The sequence below is a fragment of the Manis pentadactyla genome, chromosome 11 (assembly GCF_030020395.1).
Source record: "Manis pentadactyla isolate mManPen7 chromosome 11, mManPen7.hap1, whole genome shotgun sequence".
In the NCBI taxonomy this organism is placed as follows: Eukaryota; Metazoa; Chordata; class Mammalia; order Pholidota; family Manidae; genus Manis; species Manis pentadactyla.
The window spans coordinates 28,506,472-28,528,732 of record NC_080029.1 but is presented as its reverse complement, the minus strand read 5'-3'; the positions used below and the strand labels follow the sequence as shown (position 1 = coordinate 28,528,732).

Genomic DNA, 22,261 nt, shown 5'->3' with positions numbered 1-22,261 from the left:
GCATAAGTTTCACTAAAAATGGAGTTGAGTAATGTATATTCAAGTCCCAGTTCTACTTCTTACAAGCTATATGATCTTAGTTAAGGCACAGATCCTTCATGATTAAATTTCATCTTGTGATGAAAATTGAGGGCACAGGATCAAAATTTTGGTTTGAGTCAAAAGACCTGGGTTCTAAACTCAGTTCTATCATTCAGCCATGCTATGAGAACTTTGATACTTCTCTGGGCTCAGATACATCATCTCTAAAAGGAGTGGGTTGTATTAGACAATGGTTCCTGAAATCTAATCCTTGAACAGGTATCAACCACAACCAAAAAATGGGTGTAAAACAATTCTGCTTCCTATGAGATTGTCCTTTCTACTTTTTGGTGTTAAAATGGCTTCTTTTATGAGATGATGCAATAGATAGTAGTAGTTTTTATTTATTTATTTATTTTGGTATCATTAATACACACTTACATGAGCAACATTGTGGTTACTAGATTCCCCCCATTATCAAGTCCCTACCACATACCCCATTACAATCACTGTCCATCAGCATAGTAAGATGCTATAGAATCACTATTTGTCTTCTCCGTGCTATACTGCCTTCCCCATGGACCCCCCATATATTATGTGTGCTAATCGTAATGCCCCTTATTTCCCTTATCCCTCCCTTCCCACCCACCCTTGCCAGTCCCTTTCCCTTTGGTAACTGGTAGTCCATTCTTGGGTTCTGTGAATCTGCTGCTGTTTTGTTCCTTCAGTTTTTTTCTGTGTTCTTACACTCCACAGACGAGTAAAATCATTTGATACTTGTCTTTCTCCACCTGGCTTATTTCACTGAGCATAATATCCTCTAGCTCCATCCATGTTGTTGAAAATGGTAGGAATTGTTTTCTTCTTATGGCTGAATAATATTCCATCGTGTGTATGTACCACTTCTTTATCCATTCATCTACTGATGGACACTTAGGTTGCTTCCATTTCTTGGCTATTGTAAATAGTGCTGCAATAAACATAGGGGTGCATATGTCTTTTTCAAACTGGGCTGCTGCATTCTTAGGGTAAATCCTAGGAGTGGAATTCCTGGGTCAAATGGTATTTGTTTTTTGAGGAATCTCCATACAGCTTTCCACAATGGCTGAACTAATTTACATTCCCACTAGTAGTGTAGGAAGGTTCCCTTTTCTCCACATCCTCGCCAACATTTGTTGTTTTTGTCTTTTGGATGTTGGCCATCCTAACTGGTGTGACGTGATATCTCATTGTGGTTTTAATTTGCATTTCTCTGATGATTAGCAATGTGGAGCATCTTTTCATGTGTCTGTTGGCCAACTGAATTTCTTCTTTGGAGAAGTGTCTGTTCAGATCCTCTGCCCATTTTTTAATTGAATTATTTGTTTTTTCTTTGTTGAGGTGCATAAGCTCTTTGTACATTTTGGATGTCAATCCCTTAGTAGTAAGTTGTGTTTTAAATACCTTAGAGAGTCAAACTCAAAAGCTGTAGCCCAAGGTAAAATTCTTTTTAGAAATTCTAGTGTCTCTATGATTTATATGAGCTCTAAAATTCCTTCTACTTCTAACATTCTACATACTCATTCACTGCTTAACTAATATTTTTATTAGGTACCTAATATGTGTACTCTACTAGTTGTTGGGACAGAGTTGGGGAGTGGAGGGAAGCAAAAATAAATAAAACTAATCACTGCTCTTAAGAAATCTCCCAATCTACTTGGGAAACAAACATATAAGCCTCAACTTCAATGTAATAGTTTAAGTCTTCTAAACTTAGGAATTCCAGGGTGGAATTCCTGGGTCAGATGGTATGTCTATTTTAGGTTTTTGAGGAACCTCCATAGTGCTTTCCACAATGGTTGAACTAGTTTACATTCCCACCAGCAGTGTATGAGGGTTCGCTTTTCTCCACATCCTCGCCAGCATTTGTTGTTTGTTTTCTTTTAGATGTTGGCCATCCTAACTGGTGTGAGGTGATATCTCATTGTGGTTTCAATTTGCATTTCTCTGATGATTAGCGATGTGGAGAATCTTTTCCTGTGTCTGCTGGTGTCTGTATTTCTTCTTTGGAGAAGTGCCTGTTCAGATCTACTGCCCATTTTTAAATGGGGTTATTTGCTTTTTGGTTGTTGAAGCATGTGAGCTCTTTATACATTTTGGATGTCAACTCCTTATCGGATATGTCATTTATGAATATATTCTCCCATACTGTAGGATGCCTTTTTTTCTACTAAGGGTGTCCTTTGCTGTACAGAAACTTTTTAGTTTTGATATAGTCCCACTTGTTCATTTTTGCTTTTGTTTCCCTTGCCCAAGGAGTTATGCTCATGAAAAAGTTGCTCATGTTTATACTCAAGAGATTTTTGCCTATGTTTTCTTCTAAGAGTTTTATGGTTTCATGACTTATATTCAGATCTTTGATCCATTTCGAGTTTACTTTTGTGTATGGAGTTAGACAGTATCATTCTCTTATGTACAGCTATGCAGTTTTGCCAACACGAGCTGTTGAAGAGGCTGTCATTTCCCCATTGTATGTCCATTGCTCCTTTTTCATGTATTAATTGGCAATATATGTGTGGGTTTATATTTGGGCTCTCAGTTGTGTTCCATTGATCTATGGGTCTATTCTTGTGTCAATACTGAATTACCTTCATTACTGTAGCTTTGTAGAAGAGCTTGAAGTCGGGGAGCATAATCCCCCCCTCCTTTATTCTTCCTTCTCAGGATTACTTTTCCTATTTGGGGTCTTATCTGGTTCCATATGAATTTTAGAACTATTTGTTCCAGTTCATTGAAGAATGCTATCAGTATTTCGATAGGGATTGTATTGAATCTATAGATTGCTTTAGGCAGGATGGCCATTTTGACAGTATTTTTCCTACCCAGGAGTGTGGAATGTATTTCCATTTATTAAATTTCTCTCAAGAGCATCTTGTAGTTTTCAGGGTATAGTTCTTTCACTTCCTTGGTTAGGTTTATTCCTAGGTATTTTATTCTTTTTGATGCAACTGTGAATTTAATTGTTTCTGTGATTACTCTTTATGCTACTTCATTGCTAGTATATAGGAATGCAACAGATTTCTGTGTATTAATTTCATATCCTGCAACTTTGCTGAATTCAGCTATTAGTTCTAGTAGTTTTGGAGTGGATTGTTTAGGGTTTTTTATGTTCAATATCATGTCATCTGCAAACAGGGACAGTTCAATTTCTTCCTTACCAGTCTGGATACCTTTTATTTCTTTGTGTTGTCTGATTGCCGTGGCTAGGACCTCCAGACTATGTTAAATGAAAGTGTGGAGAGTCGACATCCTTGTCTTGTTCCCAGTCTTAGAGGAAAAGCTTTCAGCTTTTCACTCTTAAATATGATGTTGGCTGTGGGTTTGTCATATATGACCTTTGCTATGTTGAGGTACTTGCCCTCTATACACATTTTGTTGAGAGTTTCTGTCATGAATAGTTGTTGAATTTTGTCGAATGTTTTCTCAGCATCTATGGGGATGATACTTATTTTTGTACACTTTTTATTGATATAGTGGATGATGTTGATGGATTTTCTAATGATGTAACATCCTTGCAGCACTGGGATGAATCCCACTTGATTATGATGTATGATCCTCTTGATGTATTGAATTCGGTTTGCTGATATTTTGTTGAGGATTTTTGCATTTATGTTCATCAGGGATATTGGTCTGTAATTTTCTTTTTTGTGTGTCTTTGACTGGTTTTGGTATTACAGTGATGTTACCCTCCTAGAATGAGTTTGGGAATATTCCCTCTTCATCTACTTTTTGGAAATCTATAAGGAGGATGAGTACTAGGTCTTCACTAAATCTTTGATAAAATTCAGCACTGAGGTCCCCACAGTGGGTGGACCTGGGACAAAGAAAGAAAAGCAGGTGCTTTTTGAAAGACTTAAAGGGACAGGGACCCCACAGCTGGACGGAAGTGTCCCAGGGCACTTAGTTTAGCAGCTGAGAATCCCAGGGAACTCCGGGCACCCTAACCCACTGGGCGGCAGCACAGCTCGGAGGCCCCTCATGGAGATAAACAGCCTCCCACCTGTTTCCTCTCTGACACCACTCCGCCATAGTGGAGCAGCAGACTGAGGCTGGCCATGCCCCCAAAGGCAGGGCAGAGAGATTCTTTCACAGCGACCGGGCAATAATTAGAAACCCTACCTGTGGGCAGCTGTCCAGCACAAGCCGCTAGGGGTCGCTGTTCTCCCAGGAGAGGAAGGCCACAAACCAGCAAGAAGGGATGTTCTCCTAGCCGACACGCGCACCAGCTTCCTGAAACTACCTCTATCGCCATGAAAAGGCAGAAGAATTTGATACAGACCAGACTAACCCAGACATCCTCCCCTGAGAAGGAATCTGGGGAGATAGACCTAACCAATCTCCCTGAAAAATAATTCAAAATAAAGGTCATAACCATGCTGATGGAGCTGCAGAGAAATATGCAAGAACTAAGGGATGATGTCTGAAAGGAGATTACAGAAACGAAACAATCTCTGGAAGGATTTATAAGCAGAATGGATCAGATGCAAGAGGCCATTGATGCAATAGAAACCACAGAACAGGACGCATAGAAGCTGACGTAGAGAGAGATAAAAGGATCTCCAGGAATGAATGAATATTAAGAGAACTGTGTGACCAATCCAAACCTGACAATATGCGCATTGTAGGGGTACCAGAAGAAGGAGAGAAAAAGGGATAGAAAGTGTATTTGAAGAAATAATTGCTGAAAACTTCCCCAAACTGGGGGAGGAAATAATCGTTCAGACCATGGAAGTACACAGAACTCCCAAAAGAAGGGACCAAGGAGGACAACACCAAGACACATAATAATTAAAATGGCAAAGATCAAGGACAAGGACAGAGTATTAAAGGCAGCTAGAGAGAGGAAAAAGGTGACCTACAAAGGAAAACCCATCAGGTTATCATCAGATTTCTCAACAGCAACCTTACAGGCCAGAAGAGAATGGCATGATATATTTAATGCAATGAAACAGAAGGGCCTTGAACCAAGGATACTGTATCCAGCACAATTATCATTGAAATATGAAGGAGGGATTAAACAATTCCCAGACAAGCAAAAGTTGAGGGACTTTGTCTCCCATAAACCACCTCTACAGGGTATTTTAGAGGGACTGCTCTAGATGGGCGCACTCCTAATGCTAAACAGATGTCACCAGAGAAAATAAAATCACAGCAAAGAAAGCAGACCAAGCAAATACTAACTAAAGGCAAAAAATAAAATCAACTACCCACAAAAGTAGTTAAAGGAAACACAGAAGAGCAAAGAATAAAACACCCAACATATAAAGAGTGAAGGAGGAGAAATAAGAAGGGAGAGAAAAAAAAGAATCACCAGACAGTGTCTATAATAGCTCAATAAGCGAGTTAAGTTAGGTAGTAAGATACTAAAGAAGCTAACCTTGAACCTTTGGTAACCATGAATCTAAAGCCTGCAATGGCAATAAGTAGATATCTTTCAATAATCACCCTAAATGTAAATGGACTGAATGCACCAATCAAAAGACACAGAATAACAGAATGGGTAAATAAGCAAGACCCATCTATATGCTGCTTACAAGAGACTCACCTCAAACCCAAAGACGTGCACAGATTAAAAGTCAAGGGATGGAAAAAGATATTCCATGCAAACAACAGGGAGAAAAAAGCAGGCGTTACAGTACTAGTATCAGACAAAATAGACTTCAAAACAAAGAAAGTAACAAGAGATAAAGAAGGACATTACATAATGATAAAGATAAAGGGGTCAGTCCAACAAGAGGATATAACCATTATAAATATATATGCACCCAACACAGGAGCATCAGCATATGTGAAACAAACACTAACAGCACTAAGGAAGGAAATAGAATGCAATGCATTCATTCTAGGAGACTTCAACACACCACTCACTCCAAAGGACAGATCCACCAGACAGAAAATAAGGAAGGACACAGAGGCACTGAACAACACACTAGAACAGATGGACCTAATAGACATCTACAGAACTCTACATCCAAAAGCAACAGGATACACATTCTTCTCAAGTGCACATGGAATTTCTCCAGAATAGACCGCCTACTAGGCCACAAAAAGAGCCTCAGTAAATTCAAAAAGATTGAAATCCTACCAACCAACTTTTCAGACCACAAAGGTATAAAACTAGAAATAAATTGTACAAAGAAAGCAAAAAGGCTCACAAACACATGGAGGCTTAACAACATGCTCCTAAATAATCAATGGATCAACGACCAAATTAAAATGGAGATCCAGCAATATATGGAAACAAATGACAACAACAACACAAAGCCCCAACTTCTGTAGAGCGCAGCGAAAGCAGTCTAAAGAGGAAAGTGTATAGCAATCCAGGCATATTTAAAGAAGAAAGAACAATCCCAAATGAATAGTCTAACATCACAATTATTGAAATTTGAGAAAGAAGAACAAATGAGGCCTAAAATCAGCAGAAGGAGGGACATAATAAAGATCAGAGAAGAAATAAATAAAATTGAGAAGAATAAAACACTAGAAAAAATCAATGAAACCAAGAGCTGGTTCTTTGAGAAAATAAACAAAATAGATAAGCTTCTAGCCAGACTTATTAAGAGAAAAAGAGAATCAACACACATCAACAGAATCAGAAACGAGAAAGGAAGCATCCCGAAGGACCCAATAGAAATACAAAGAATTATTACAGAATACTGTGAAAACCTATATGCTAACAAGCTGGAAAACCTAGAAGAAATGGACAACTTCTTAGAAAGATAGAACCTTCCAAGACTGACCAAGGAAGAAACACAAAATCTAAACAAACCAATTGCCAGCAAAGTAATTGAATCGGTAATCAACTAAGTACCCAGGAACAAAACCCCCGGGCCAGATGGATTTACCTCGGAATATTATCAGACATACAGAGAAGACATAATACCCATTCTCCTTAAAGTTTTCCAAAAAATAGAAGAGGACGGAATACTCCCAAACTCTTTCTATGAAGCCAACATCACCCTAATACCAAAACCAGGCAAAGACCCCACCAAAAAAGAAAACTACAGACCAATATCCCTGATGAACGTAGATGCAAAAATACTCAACAAAATATTAGCAAACCGAATTCAAAAATACATCAAAAGGATCATACACCATGACCAAGTGGGATTCATCCCAGGGATGCAAGGATGGTACAACATTCGAAAGTCCATCAACATCATCCACCACATCAACAAAAAGAAAGACAAAAACCACATGATCATCTCCATAGATGCTGAAAAAGCATTTGACAAAGTTCATCATCCATTCATGATAAAGTCTCTCAGCAAAATGGCTATACAGGGCAAGTACCTCTGCATAATAAAGGCCATATATGATAAACCCACAGCCAACATCATACTGAGCAGCAAGAAGGTGAAAGCTTTTCCTCTGAGATCGGGAACAAGACAGGGATGCCCACTCTCCCCACTGTTATTCAACATAGTACTGGAGGTCCTAGCCACAGCAATTAGACAAAACAAAGAAATACAACCAATCCAAATTGGTAAAGTAGTAGTTAAAGTGTCACAATTTCAAGTTGAAATGATACTGTACATAAAAAACTCTAAAGACTCTACTCCAAAACTACTAGAACTGATATTGGAATACAGCAAAGTTGCAAGATACAACATTAACACACAGAAATCTGTGGCTTTCCTATACACTAACAATGAACTAATAGAAAGAGAAATTAGGAAAGCAATTCCTTTCAGAATTGCATCAAAAAGAATAAACACCTAGGAATAAACCTAACCAAGGAAGTGAAAGACCTATACCCTGAAAACTACAAGACACTCTTAAGAGAAATTAAAGAGGACACTACCAAATGGAAATTCATCCCATGCTCTTGGCTAGGAAGAATTAATATCATCAAAATGGCCATCCTGCCCAAAGCAATATACAGATTTGATGCAATCCCTATCAAACTATCAACAACATTCCTCAACAACTGGAACAAATAGTTCAAAAATTCATATGGAAACACCAGAGACCCTGGAATAGCCTGAGAAGGAAGAATAAAGTGGGAGGAATCTCACTCCCCAACTTCATGCTCTACTACAAAGCCCCGGTAATCAAGACAATTTGGAACTGGCACAAGAATAGAGCCATAGACCAGTGGAACAGAATAGAGACTCCAGGCATTAACCCAAACATATATGGTCAATTAATATGATAAAGGAGCCATGGACATACAATGGGGAAATGACAGTCTCTTTAACAGATGGTGCTGGCAAAACTGGACAGCTACATGTAAGAGAATGAAATTGGATCACTGTCTAACCCCATACACAAAAGTAAATTTGAAATGGATCAAAGACCTGAATGTAAGTCATGAAACCATAAAACTCCTAGAAAAAAATTAGGCAAAAATATCTTAGACATAAACATGAGTGACTTCTTCATGAACATATCTCCCTGGGCAAGGGAAACAAAAGTAATAATGAACAAGTGGGACTATATCAAGCGGGAAAGCTTCTGTACAGCAAAGGACATCATCAATAGAACAAAAAGGTATCCTACAGTATGGGAGAATATATTCATAAATGACAGATCCAATAAAGGGTTGACATCCAAAATACATAAAGAGCTCATGCACCTCAACAAACAAAAAGCAAATAATCCAATTTAAAAATGGGCAGAAGAGCCGAACAGACAGTTCTCCAAAGAAGAAATTCAGATGGCCAATAGACAGATGAAAAGATGCTCCATATCACTAGTCATCAGAGAAATGCAAATTAAAACCACAATAAGATATCACCTCACACCAGTAAGGATCGCCACCACAAAAGACAAAGAAGAACACACGTTGGTGAGGTTGTGGAGAATGGGGAACCCTCCTACACTGCTGGTGGCAATGTAAATTAGTTCAGCCATTGTGGAAAGCAGTATGGAGGTTCCTCAGAATGCTCAAAATAGACATACCATTTGACCCAGGAATATCACTTCTAGGAATTTACCCGAAGAATGCAGCAGCCCAGTTTGAAAAAGACAGATGCACCCCTATGTTTATTGCAGCACTATATAGAATAGCCAAAAAATGGAAGCAACCTAAATGTCCATCAGTAGATGAATGGATAAAGAAGATGTGGTACATATATACAGTGGAATATTATTCAGCCATATGATGAAAACAATTCCTACCATTTTCAACAACATGGATGGAGCTAGAGGGTATTATGCTGAGTGAAATAAGCCAGGTGGAGAAAGACAAGTATAAAATGATTTCACTCATATGTGGAGTATAGGAATAAAGAAAAACTGAAGGAAAAAAACAGCAGCAGTATCACAGAACCCAAGAATGGACTACCAGTTACCAAAGGGAAAGGGACTAGGGAGGATGGATGGGAAGGGAGGGATAAGAGCGGGGAAAAAGAAAGGGGGCATTACAGGTAGCATGTAAAATTCGCATTTGGGGTGGGCATGGGGAGGGCTGTGCAACACAGTGAAGAGAAGTGGTGATTCTACAGCATCTTACTACACTGGAGTGTAAAGGGGTGTGTGGGGTGAAGTGGGGAGCCTTGTAAACATAATGTTCTTCATGTAATTGTAGATTAATGATAACAGCAACAAGAAAAATTCAGCATTGAAACCATCTGGTCCAGGGATTTTGTTCATAGGTAATTTTTTGATTGGCAGTTCAATTTCTTTGCTTGTAATTAGTCTATTCAGGTTTTCTGTTTCTTTTTTCAGCCTTGGAGGTTGTATTTTTCTAGAAAGGTGTCCATTTCTTCTATGGTATCTATTTTGTTGGCAAATAATTTTTCCATAGTGTTCTCTCATAATTCTTTGTATTTCTGTGGTGTCTGTAGTGATTTTTCCTTTCTCATTTGTGATTCTGATTATGTGTGTAGACTCCTTTTTCTCTTGAAAAGTCTGGCTAGGGGCTTATCTATTTTGTTTATTTTCTTGGTGAACTAGCTCCTGCTTTCAGTTATTCTTTCTTTTGTTTTATTCTTCTCAATTTTATTTATTTCAGTTTTAATCTTTATTATGTACTTAATTCTACTGACTTTGGGCCTTATTTATTCTTCCTTTTCTAGTTTCATTAATTGTTGAGTTTAAGCTCTTCATTTGGGATTGTTCTTTTTTCCTGTGGTAAGCCTGTATTGCAGCATATTTCCCTCTTAGCACGGCCTCTGCTGCATCCTACAGATTTTTTGTTGTTGAATAATTGTTGTCATTTGTTTCCATATATTGTTTGATCTCTGTTTTTATTTGGTCACTGATCCATTGATCATTTAAGAGCATGTTATTAAGCCTCCATGTGTTTGTGGGCTTTTAAATTTTCTCTGAGTAATTTATTTCTAGTTTCATACCTGTGTGATCTAATAAGCTGGTTGGTACAATTTCAATCTTTTTGAATTTACTGAGGTTCTTTTTGTGGCCTAGTATATCATCTATTCTTGAAAATGTGCCATGTACACTTGAGAAGAATGTGTATCCTGTGGCTTTTGGGTGGAGTGTTCTGTAGATGTCCATTAGGTCCACCATTTCTAGTACGTTGTTCAGTGCCTCTGTCTCTTTACTTACGTTCTGTCTGGTTGATCTCTCCTTTGGTGTGAGTTCGTGTGTGTTGAAGTCTCCTAAAATGAATGCATTGCATTCTGTTTCCCCATTTATTTCTGTATTTGTTTCACATATGTAGGTGATCCTGCGTTGCGTGCAGAGATATTTATAATAGATATATCCTCTTGTTGGTCTAACCCCTTTATCATTATGTAATGTCCTTCTTTGTCTTGTTACTTTCTTTGTTTTGAAGTCTATTTTGTCGAATACAAGTACTGCAACTCCTTTTTTCTCCCTATTAGTTGCATGGAATATCTTTTTCTATCCCTTTACTTTGAGTCTGTGTATGTCTTTGTGTTTGAAGTGAGTTTCTTGTAGGCAGCATATAGATGGGTCTTGTTTTTTTATCCATTCAGTAACTCTCTGTCTTTTGATTGATGCATTTAGACCATTTACATTTAGGGTGATTATCTATAGGTATGTACTTATTGTTATTGCAGGCTTTACATTCGTGGTTACCAAAGGTTCAAGGGTAATTCCCTTACTATCTAAAAGTCTAATTTAACTCACTTCATATGCTATTACAAACACAACCTAAAGATTCTTTTTTTTCCCACCTTTTTCTTCCTCCGCCATTCTTTGTATGTTATGAATCATATTCTGTACTCTTTGTCTATCCCTTGGGTGACATCTATTTAGCCTTAGGAATATTTCCATCTATAGGACTCCCTCCAAAATGTACTGTAGAGGTGATTTGCAGGAGGTAAATTCTCTCAACTTTTGCTTATCTGAAAATTATTTAATCCCTCCTTCAAATTTAAATGATAGCCTTGCCAGGTAGAGTATTCTTGGTTCAAGGCCCTTCTGCTTCATTGCATTAAATATATCATGCCACTCTCTTCTGGCCTGTAAGGTTTCTCTTGAGATGTCTGATGATAGCATGATTTGTTTTCCTTTGCATGTGATCTTTTTTCTCTCTGTAGGTGTGTTTAAAAGTTTGTCTTTATCCTTTATCTTTGTCATTTTAATTATTATATGTCTTGATGCTGTCTTCCTTGGGTCCCTTGTGTTGGGTGATCTGTTTGCCTCCATGGCTTGAGAGACTATCTCCTCCCCCAGACTGGGGAAGTTTTCAGCAATTACCTCCTCAATCACACTTTCTATTCCTTTTTCTCTCTCTTCTTTTTCTGCTACCCCTATAGTGCAAATATTGTTCCCTTTAGATTGGTCACACAGTTCTCTCAATATTCTTTCATTCTTAGACATTCTTTTTCCTCTCTGTGCCTCAGCCTCTTTGTATTCCTCTTCTCTAATTTCTATTTCATCTACCATCTCTTCTACTACATCTAATGTGCTTTAAAAGCCCTCCATTGCATGTTTCACTTCAGATATGGAATTTCTTAATGATTGAATCTCCATCTTAAATTCGTTCCTGAGTCCTTGAATATTTTTGTGTACCTCCATAAGCATCTTTATGGTTTTTGTTTTGAACTCTCTTTCTGGAATATTGGTGAGTTCAGTTTCATTTGGTCCTTTTACTGAGGTCTGTGAGATTTTGATCTGAACCATGTTCTTTTGACATTTCATATTTCTGTGTGGTGTCCTTTAGTGCCCATAAGCTCCTGTTCCTGGAGTTGCTCAGCCCCTATAGTGAGGTTGGGGGTTGTAGGGTAATCGCGCTGCTGCCTGGGGGAGGAAAGGTCTGTTTCCTGGTTCCCTCCTGCAGTGCCTGTGTCCAGTATCAGAGACAGTTGGTCAAGAACACAGGTGTAAGCCTCTGTGCTTTGCATCTCTAGCTATTGCAGGCCAGGCCTCCCTCTGGCTGGCCTGGTAGCAGCACAATGACTGCGGGTTTGCAGGCGGTGCCGGTAAGCCAGGAGGAAGGCTCAGCAGGCTGTGCATCACTGTGGGGTGCCTCAGAGCTGAGTAGCCCGCCATGGGCATTGAGCGCCTGAAACTCCTCACAGTTCCCAACCTGCTGGGCAAAACACACGCAGAAAATCTTGTCCACCTATCCCTTCTCTATTGCAGCAAGTTCCGTGCAAATCCCACCCCTTTAGTAGCCCTCTTGCTGCTAGGAAGTCTCTCAGACCGCCTGCCTCTCCTTTTCTCAATCTCTCAAACACTCCACCCATGCCAGCTCCCCAACTCCACCAATCTCCAGAGCACCACACATTGTACTTTTGTGCTCCAAAGCAGACCTCCAGGGCTGGATGTTCACCAGTTCTAGGCTTCCACCCCCCACCCCCCACTCTGTTTCTCTTCCTCCTGCCAGTGAGCTGGGGAGGGGGAAGGGCTTGTGTCCTGCTGGATCAAGGTTTCATACTTACCCTGCTTCATGAGTTCTGCTCTGTTTGTGAGGTCTGTATGCAGTCTGGTGCAGCCTTTATTCATGTTGCTGTTTTAGGGTTAGTTGTATTAAGTATATTTTCTTACTATATGTGGTTTTGGGTGGAGTTCTCTGTCTCACCTCTCATGCTGCCATCTTGAATCCCTCCTCTTGTATTTTGTGGAAAACTTTAAGGAGAATGGGTATTATGTCTTCTCTAAATGTCTGATAAAATTCAGTGGTGAAGCCATCTGGTTAGGGGCTTTTGTTCTTGTGTAGTTTTTTGATTACCGATTCAATTTCATTGTTGGTAATTGGTCTGTTCAGGTTTTCTGTTTCTTCGTGCATTAGCCTTGAAATGTTGTATTTTTGTAGAAAGTTGTCCATTTCTTTTTGGTCATCCAGTTTATTAGCATATACATTTTCATAGTATTCTCTAATAATTCTTTGTATTTTGGTGGTGACCATAGTGACTTTTTCTTTCTCATTTTTGATTCTTTTTATGTGTATAGATTCTCTTTCCTGGTAATTCTGGCTAGGGGTTTATCTATTTTGTTTATTTTATCAAAGAACCAGCTCTTAGTTTCATTAATTCTATTGTTTTATTCTTCTCAATTTTGTTTCATCACTGATCTTTATTATATCTGTCTTTCTATTGACTTTGGGCCTCATTTATTCTTTTTCCAGTTTCAATAATTGTAAATTTAGACTGTTCATTTGGGATTGTTCTTCCTTTTTAAAATAGGCCTGAATTGCTATATACTTTCCTCTTAGAACTGCCTTCGCTGCATCCCACAGAAGTTGGGGCATTGAGCTGTTGTTTTCGTTTGTCTACATATATTGCTTGATCTGTGTTTTAATTTGGTCATTGATCCATTGATTATTTAGGAGCACGTTGTTAAGTCTCCATGTATTTGTGAGCCTCCATGTATACATGTGAGCATGTATAATTTATTTCTAGTTTCATACCTTTGTGATATGAGAAGCTGGTTGGTACAATTTCAATCATTTTAAATTTACTGAGGCTCTTTTTGTGGTCTAGTATGTGAAGTATTCTGGAAAATTTTCCATGTGCACTTGAGAAGAATGCTTATCCTGCTGCTTTTGGGTGGTGTGTTCTGTAGATGTCTGTTATGTTCATATGTTCTAATGTGTTGTTCAGTACCTCTGTCTCCTTACTTATTTTCTGTCTGGTTGGTCTGTCCTTTGGAATGAATAGTGTGTTGAAGTCTCCTAAAATGAATGCATTGCACTCCATTTCCCCTTTTAATTCTGTTAGTATTTGTTGTACATATCTAGGTGTGCCTGTGTTGGGTGCATAGGTATTTATAATGGTTTTATCTACTTGTTGAACCCCTTTATCATTACATAATATTCTTTTTGTCTCTTACTTTCTTTTATTTGAAGTCTATTTTATCTGATACAAGTATTGCAACTCCTGCGTTTTTCTCCCTATTCTTTGTATGAAGTATTTTTTTTCCATCCCTTCACTTTTAGTCTTTGTATGTCTTTGGGTTTTAAGTGAGTCTCATATATGGAGCATACAGATGGTCTTGCTTTTTTATCCATTCTTTAACTCTATGTCTTTTGATTGGTACATTCAGTCCATTTGTATTTAGGGCAGTTATTGATAGATATGTACTTATTGCCATTGCAGGCTTTGAATTGTTTACCAAAGGTTCAAGGGCCACTTCTTTACTATCTAGCAGTCTACCTTAACTCACTTATTATTGTTATTATAAATAAAATCTGAAGATTCTTTTTTTTCTTCCCCCTTCTTTTTCTTCCTCCTCCTCTCTGTATATTAGGTGTCATATTCTTTACTCTTTGTGTATCCCTTGACTGAGTTTGTGGGTAGCTGATTTAATTTTGCATTTAGTTAGTATTTAATTGATCTACTTCCCTTACTGTGGTTTTATTTTCTCTGGTGACAGCTAGTTAGCCTTAGGTGCACTTCTATCTAGAGCAGTCCCTTTAAAATATACCGTAGAGATGGTTTGTGGGAGGTAAATTACCTCAACTTTTGCTTATCTGGGAATTGTTTAATCCCTCCTTCAAATTTAAATGACAATCTTTCTGGGTAGAGTAGTCTTGGTTTGAGGCCCTTGTGTTTCATTGCATTGAATATATCATGGCACTCTCTTCTGGCCTATAAGGTATCTGCTGAGAAGTCTGATGATACCCTGATGGGTTTTCCTTTGTATGTGATCTTTTTTCTCTCTCTGGCTGCTTTTAATGCTCTGTTCTTGTCCTTGAGCTTTGCCATTTTAATTATTGTATGTCTTGGTGTTGTCTTCCTTGGGTCCCTTGTGTTGGGAGACCTGTGCACTTCCATGGCCTGAGAGACTCTTTCCTTCCCCAGCTTGGGGAAGTTTTCAGCAATTATTTCTTCAAATACACTTTCTATCCCTTTTTCTCTCTCTTCTTCTTCTGGTACAACTATAATGCAAATATTGTTCCATTTGGGTTGTTCACACACTTCTCTTAATATTCTTTCTTTCCTAGAGATCCTTTTTTTCTCTGCCTCTGCTTCTTTGTATTTCTATTCTCTCATTTCTGTTCCACTTAGTGTCTCCTCTACCTTGTGTAATCTGCTTTTAAATCCCTCCATTGTTTTTTTCATTTTAGTTACTCTATTTTTTAAGTTGTTATCTCCCTCCTGATTGTCCCTTAGCTCTTGAATATTTTCCTGTAGCTCCATTAGCATGCTTATGACTTTTATTTTGAATGCTTTTTCAGGCAGATTAGTGATTTCAGTCTTACCAATCCCTCTTTCTGGTGTTTGAGGGATTTTGGATTGAACAAGTTTCTTCTGCCATTCATAGTCCTGGAATGATGGGAGTGGTCACAGGCTAGCTGCATGGGTGTCTGCTGGGAGGACAAAGTCTCTTCCTGCTTCCCAGTCACTGTGCCTGTCTGGGCTGGTTAGCTGCCTGTAGGGAGCTGCCTCTAGGTTAATGCCCTAAGCTGCCATGAGTGGGGCAGCCTTTGGGATGACTTAGTCAATGGCGGGCCTCACAGGTGAGCAGTGAGGGTGTCTGCCATAATGTCAAAGCCCTTTCCTCCCTGAATGTGATTTTAAACATGACATTTTAAAGTCTATTTTAAAAATATTTGTCTACTTGATAAATATGCCTCCTGGTCACCATCCTTGTCTCCGCTGTCAGGGCTGGTTCGCTGTGTGCAGGGAGAAGCCTTTGTGTTAAGTTGTGTAGTTGCTGTAGGCAGGGTGCCTTCTGGCTGGTCTGCAGCTGTAGCGGTGACAGCGGGTTTGGGCGCAAGTGCCGGCCGGGCTGGGGGTGGGGTGGAAGTGGCACACTGCTTATCACTGTAAGGGACCTCACAGCTGCATCGCCCACCAGAGGAATGGAGCACCTGAAGCTCCTGAAAGTTCCCAACTGGCTGGGCAGAGTGTGCTGGGTTGATTTTGTCACCTCTTCCTTCTCCTAAACCCTTGCCCCTTTAGCAGCCCTCTCACTGTTGAGAAGTGTTTCAAAGTGCTTGCTTTTGTTTTGTCCCAGGGCAGCTGGTTGTGGGAACCTGTTCACAGTCTTAGTCTCTGACTTTGGCTTTCAGCCCCTCTGATCTCCAGAGCACCATGCAATGTGGGTCTGTGCTCCTGGAGTAGATTTCTAGGGCTGACTATTTAGCAGTCCTGGGCTTCCACTCCCTCACTGCTCTGATTCTCTTCCTTCTGTTGGTGAGCTGGGGTAGGGAGAGTGCTCAGGTCCTGCTGGGTTATGGCTTTTTTACTTTACCCTTTTCTGTGAGATGTTTGCTTCTCCCAGATGTGAACTGGCTGGGCACTCTTAGTTCTGTTCAGTCTATTAGGAATAGTTGTATTTACTGTATTTTCAAAGTATATGTGGTTTTGCAAGGATATTTCTGCCTACTTCTCATGCTGCCATCTTTTTTCCTCCCTGAATGTGATTTTAAACATGACATTTTAAAGTCTATTTAAAAAATATTTGTATACTTAATAAATGTGAGTATTTATGAAGTCAACTTCCTTTGTTAACTTATACTTTCTATAAATAGATTGTAGGAAAATAATTTCCTCTGATAAATATCTGGATCTATTTAGGCTCTTTCTGTGAAAGTTGTGACATAAGATCTAAACTTATTTTTTCTTAAGACCATTAAAAATCTTACATATTGTTGGTACAGTCTTTTTGGAAAACAGTTTTGCATGGTCTCTTGTAAACATACATTTACCACAGTGATCCAGTAGTTACACTCTTAGGTGTTTACTCAAGTGAAATGAAAACTTATAGTCACCCAGAAGTTATATGGTAATGCCAAAAACTAGAAACAAACCCAAATGAACTTAACCCAGTGAACTGATAAACTTTGGTGCATCCATACAGTGAAATACTGTTTGGCAGTGCATGTAATAGTATGGATAGGTATCAAATGCATTATGTTAAATGAAAGAAGCCAGACTTAAAAGGCCACATACTGTATGTATTTTTATTGTATTTTAGAAAAAGCAAAAGTAATGGGACAGAAAAGTGACTAGTGGTTGCCAGGAAATAAGCGGACAATTTGACTACAAAGAGCATGAAGAAGTTTCTTCAGGTGTTCTGTATCATCTGTATCTGTTCTGTATATTGTGCTGGTGGTTACATGACTATGTGTTTATCAGACTCAGAGGTGTACACTTAAAAGTGGAATTTAGTGTATATAAATTATCTCAAAGTCCTAGCATGTTACCATATTAAAGTGTATTTTGGAAAACTATCTCAAGAAAATGTTTGTTTTTAGTTTCTGCTTATGTGACTTTTTTGTAAAGCTCTTTGAAGCTCTAGAAAACATACAAATGCTAAATTTTTGTACAGTTAGCAAACATTCCTATGATATGTTTAAAAGAATGTTACGATGTTAGAATTAGTAGAGCCCAAGAGACTTTCTAAAGTGTCCTCGTTTGACAGATAAAGAACCTGAAGTTCAGGTTAGGTTAGCTGAAGTCACACAGCTAGACACTGGCAGTGGAGGTAGGTTTAGAATTTAAGTAATGGATTACTAATCTGTTGCTTGTTTTATAAAACACACTTTTTATTCCAAGTTATTCTTTCTCGAGACTATTTTTTATTTCTTTTCAGAACTTTTCAGTTGTGTCATCCTAAAGCTGGAAACCACTCCCTTCCTAGTTGCAGGAAAGTCCTGTGTCTCGTTGATAATAGGAAAGCTAAAAATTTGGGAGATCCTGCATCACTTAAAGTTTGCTTAGACATAACATTTCAACAAGTTTAGTTATAAAGACACTTTTCTTTAACTGTGGGAAGCTGGATGCTTACTTTGGAGATATCAAAAGCTACCAGTTAGAAATAGTTTTTTCTCTAACTTTATTGTATTAAATAGTAATCTTTTCAGATTATCATGATTATTGTTTTTTGGGAAGGTAGAAAAGGTTTAAGTGTTAGATTCTTTCTGATTACCTTAAGCATTGAGGACTTATTGTTATAAATACCAAGGGGAGTGAGGAATCAGCATATAGTCTTAATAGATGTACAAAATTTAGGAAATTGACAATGGATTGCCATTCAGAATATAACAGCACCCTCAGTTGTCTTCTATTCTTGAGACTCAGCTAACTCTCACTGTTCTGTGTTTACCTCCCTCCTTGTATACTAGTTTTACACTTGCCTCCAGACTGCAATTCTAGAACCAGGCTTACAGTTCTTGCCCCTCAGATATCAGCGATATTGTGAATCTTGCATATCTTGTCACAGAGCTAGCAGTTGGCCTGGTTTCTTTCTTGAGTTTGAACCTGTACTTGTGTTCTGCAACCTTCCTGGGAATTATTTACTATAAGCTCCATATCCCTAGGCAGAGTTGGCAAGCTGTTTTCTCGATAAAGGAGCCCTACCCCAGCCCTAGTTCTGGCCCAGCTCTGATAGGTCCTCTGTCTTCTGTGGAGTGAGTACTTTTAGTCCCTATTTCTCTAGGGAAGCCAAACTCCTGGTTGCCTGTTTCTGGACTGGCTTCAGCACTGCTTGTCATTTTGCATTTATATTCCCTGTCCCTGCCGAGAGATATTTATATTATTTTTTGAGCCAGCTATACATTGCTTATTAACATATTTGGCATGTTTATATATTGTGTTTTGGGTAAATTTACTGCACCATCCTTACGAGAAGCCTTTTTAATTTTTCAAAGCCAGTTTCTCATCTTTAAAGTTGGAATTATAGCCCCTACCTCTTAGTGTTTCTTTGTGCTGAGAAATGAGTTAGATTATATACACACTTGTAACTAGATTCTTAGCATAATACCTGGTATACAATAAGTGCTATATATGGCAGCTATTATATTTTCAAGTGAGTCCTTAATTCTTTTTTGGTTTCTCTGTTTAGACAGTTTTTTATACATATATGTGTGTGCAGTGTCTCCAAAACACTTGTCAATCAGTATTTGAAATTTCTGCAAATATGTCTGGGGAGTATGGCATATTTTTAGGCTTTTGGGTGAGATATTTATATCTAATTTTAATCTATGCCCTAGCAAACTTGAATTAGAGGTTTTTCAGGATGAATTGCAAATATATTTTTCAATATAACAAAACATTGAATTACTTTTTCTTTATATTTGTGGTAGTGTTCTAGAAATATTCTTGTAATTGACTTTCTTCTAAGCTCTACTGCACATACTTTTCCATTAGCTTCTTTTTAAAAATGTCAGTGCAGAATGTATAGATATAGAGATAATTGAAGTTGTCATGGAATGAATTTTAAGTCAGGAAAAGGGAACATAATACTGTGTTTGAGGAAAGAAAAAAAGTGGTTTATGAAGTAGAGATTTTGACTTAGACAACCATAGTTATGAGTGAGGTAAAGATCCTCTTTGGGAAAGAGGAACAAAAAGGCAGGATAAAATATGTTAAGATTGACTTTCAGCTTGTGTTTTAGGTAATAACTAAATATACTTGTGTATTTTAACTCCCAGTCAGTTGAACTCCCAGACCCATGAACTCAGAAGCTTTTATATTTTTGAGATAGAAATGCCAGTTAAATTATTCTTTTTGGATTTTGGGTTTGAATTAGTGGAGGGATGAATCTTGTAAATTATCATCTACTGCTGTTTTTTAGGGAAGCCTGAGTATATTATTCTGCTCTTTAGAGATGTGTCTAAGAAGATTGTGCTTGCTGATAAATGATTTTACTTCCTTGTTTCTTCAGATGAAATAATAAGACATACTACTTCCTTTTTCCTCTTACATCAAGCCCTGAGTATGCCTTTGGTTTTATTTTTGTCTTATATTGTAAACTGTTGTGTGCCCTCTTTGGAACCATGAAAGTATATTATCAAGTAATAAGCATGGCATGATATTATTTAGAGTTTTAAAGTTAGTCATGAATGAGAACTAATTCAAATATTATCCCATCGTAAGGTCTAAGAGGACTGATCTAGTGACTAAATTAAAGGCACTTTGGTTAAACAGAGATTTTATAAAGTTCTTAATGATTATGTATTTCTCTCCAAACTGAAATGTTTTTAAAAGAACTTTGTTAACTCTTTAATTATCAGAATCTATGGTGGGGCTCTGGAATGTCTGATTGAGTACAAAATTCAGTAGGATTCTGATCCAGAATCTTCCCATTATTAGGAAGTAGTTAGAGTTTATATGTCATGTTAAGTGCTATAATTTTACTTTTTTCTTTTTCAGTATTTGGCTTTTTCTGTTTTTCAGTGTAAGAGAAAACTTAATATTTAAAAATTTTGCATATTGAGAAATAACTGTTATAGGTAGTACATGTCTGTCATGTATCGTGTCAGTACGTTTGTCATATATCAAAATAGATCAATAGGCTTTATATTGATCTTATATCTTTTTATACTTCTGTTGTGTTGACTGGTAAGTTTCCTTTTATTTGTATTGTCATACTGGGCCTTTGTGAAGCAGTATGGTTTGATGGACAAAACAACAGGATTTGAAATCAGGGCTTAAGTCCTGTCTCCATTTGTTTACTAGCTCTGTAACTTTCATCTTTTTGAGATTGTTCTCCTTGTAAGTAATAAGAAAAGAATAATAATCTTTGTGTCATAGAATTGCTATAAAGATTAAAATTAAAAAATAAAATGCTTTGCAAACTGTAACATACTCTTTGAATGTCACAGTATTTTTCAATTGGGACATTTGTTGTATTTTAGCAAAATAACACTGTCCTCCAAGATTGACATTATATGGGTGAAAGACTGCAAATCCTTGGTTTAATATATCAATTTCATTTAGATTGAATATCCTGAGGTTTTTTAATCTGCCCTTATATTTTCCGTAATAATAAATTTCTTCACTGTCCTCCTTTACCAGTGTTAGAACTTGGTTAGTCTTTATCATTACATTCAGCTTTGTGGTATCATGAAAATGAGGGCTGTCTGGAGGCCACATTGGGACATAGCCTTTCTTGAAGTCACTGGTTCAGTACCTCCCCTATGAGGTGTTGGATGTTTGAGCAGGCACTTTCGTTTGCCGCAATGGTTAGGGTGTAGCATTGGCAGTCAGTGGGCAGCAGCCAGGCATGCCATATATACCCACAAGGTATGAGGCAAGACAGTTCTGCGTGATTTTTGAACATTTCCCCAGACCTTCTTGTAGATTTGTACTTATCCTAATTCTGTTTTACATTTAAACACAAATTACTTTTTTGCATAGTTTGAATAGACACAGTATTCTAGGAATGCAACTACTGAGTAAACTCAGGGCCAGTTGCACTCCCCCCACCCCCAAACTTTAACAAGAAATTTTTATTGTTTTGGAAAATCATGCTATCAATGGCATTGTCCCTTATGGTATCTGATTCTCCAATATAACTAATTTGTTTCAGTATACCTTTATTGCTATCATATTCATGGCATCTCTGTTTATAGGCGCAAGTGTTCATTGCCTTAATAATATGAATTCTAAGATGGTTATACGTGAGCATTTACATATTAAAATATTTTATTAAAAATTGCTTTTCTTTCTCTTACATTAGGCATTATGTTAATTTTTAAAAACAAAGGATAGGTAAGTTACCCACTTGCATTTCATTTCAGATTTATACTTTTAAAACAAAAAAATTTTTGTTTTAGTGGGGTTTCAGGATGGAGCCAGTATTTAAATGAAGTCTATATTGCCTTTCCAGGGAGAAATAGAAGGTCCATGTTGATTGATAGAAAAGTATCTATCCTCTTCTTTTTCCCTCCCTCTCCTTCCCCTCTCCATTTTCTGTTTTCCCTTCCTACTATGAAGTATTTGATACATAGATAAGAATATGGTACTGTGTATATATGTAATAAAGCATATAATAAAACCAACACCTGTGAACCCACCACTCAGCTTAAGAAATAGAACATTACCAATATTGTTGGTGTATTTCTCCTGGATTTTCATGTGTTTCCACCAGA

General features: G+C 37.8%; 1 protein-coding gene across 9 annotated transcripts in view; it reads right to left on the bottom strand.

The window, feature by feature from the left end:
- NUMB (NUMB endocytic adaptor protein) overlaps positions 1-22,261 on the bottom strand; it is a 219,509-nt gene that overhangs the window by 158,446 nt on the left and 38,802 nt on the right. The gene's annotated exons all lie outside the window — the stretch shown is intronic.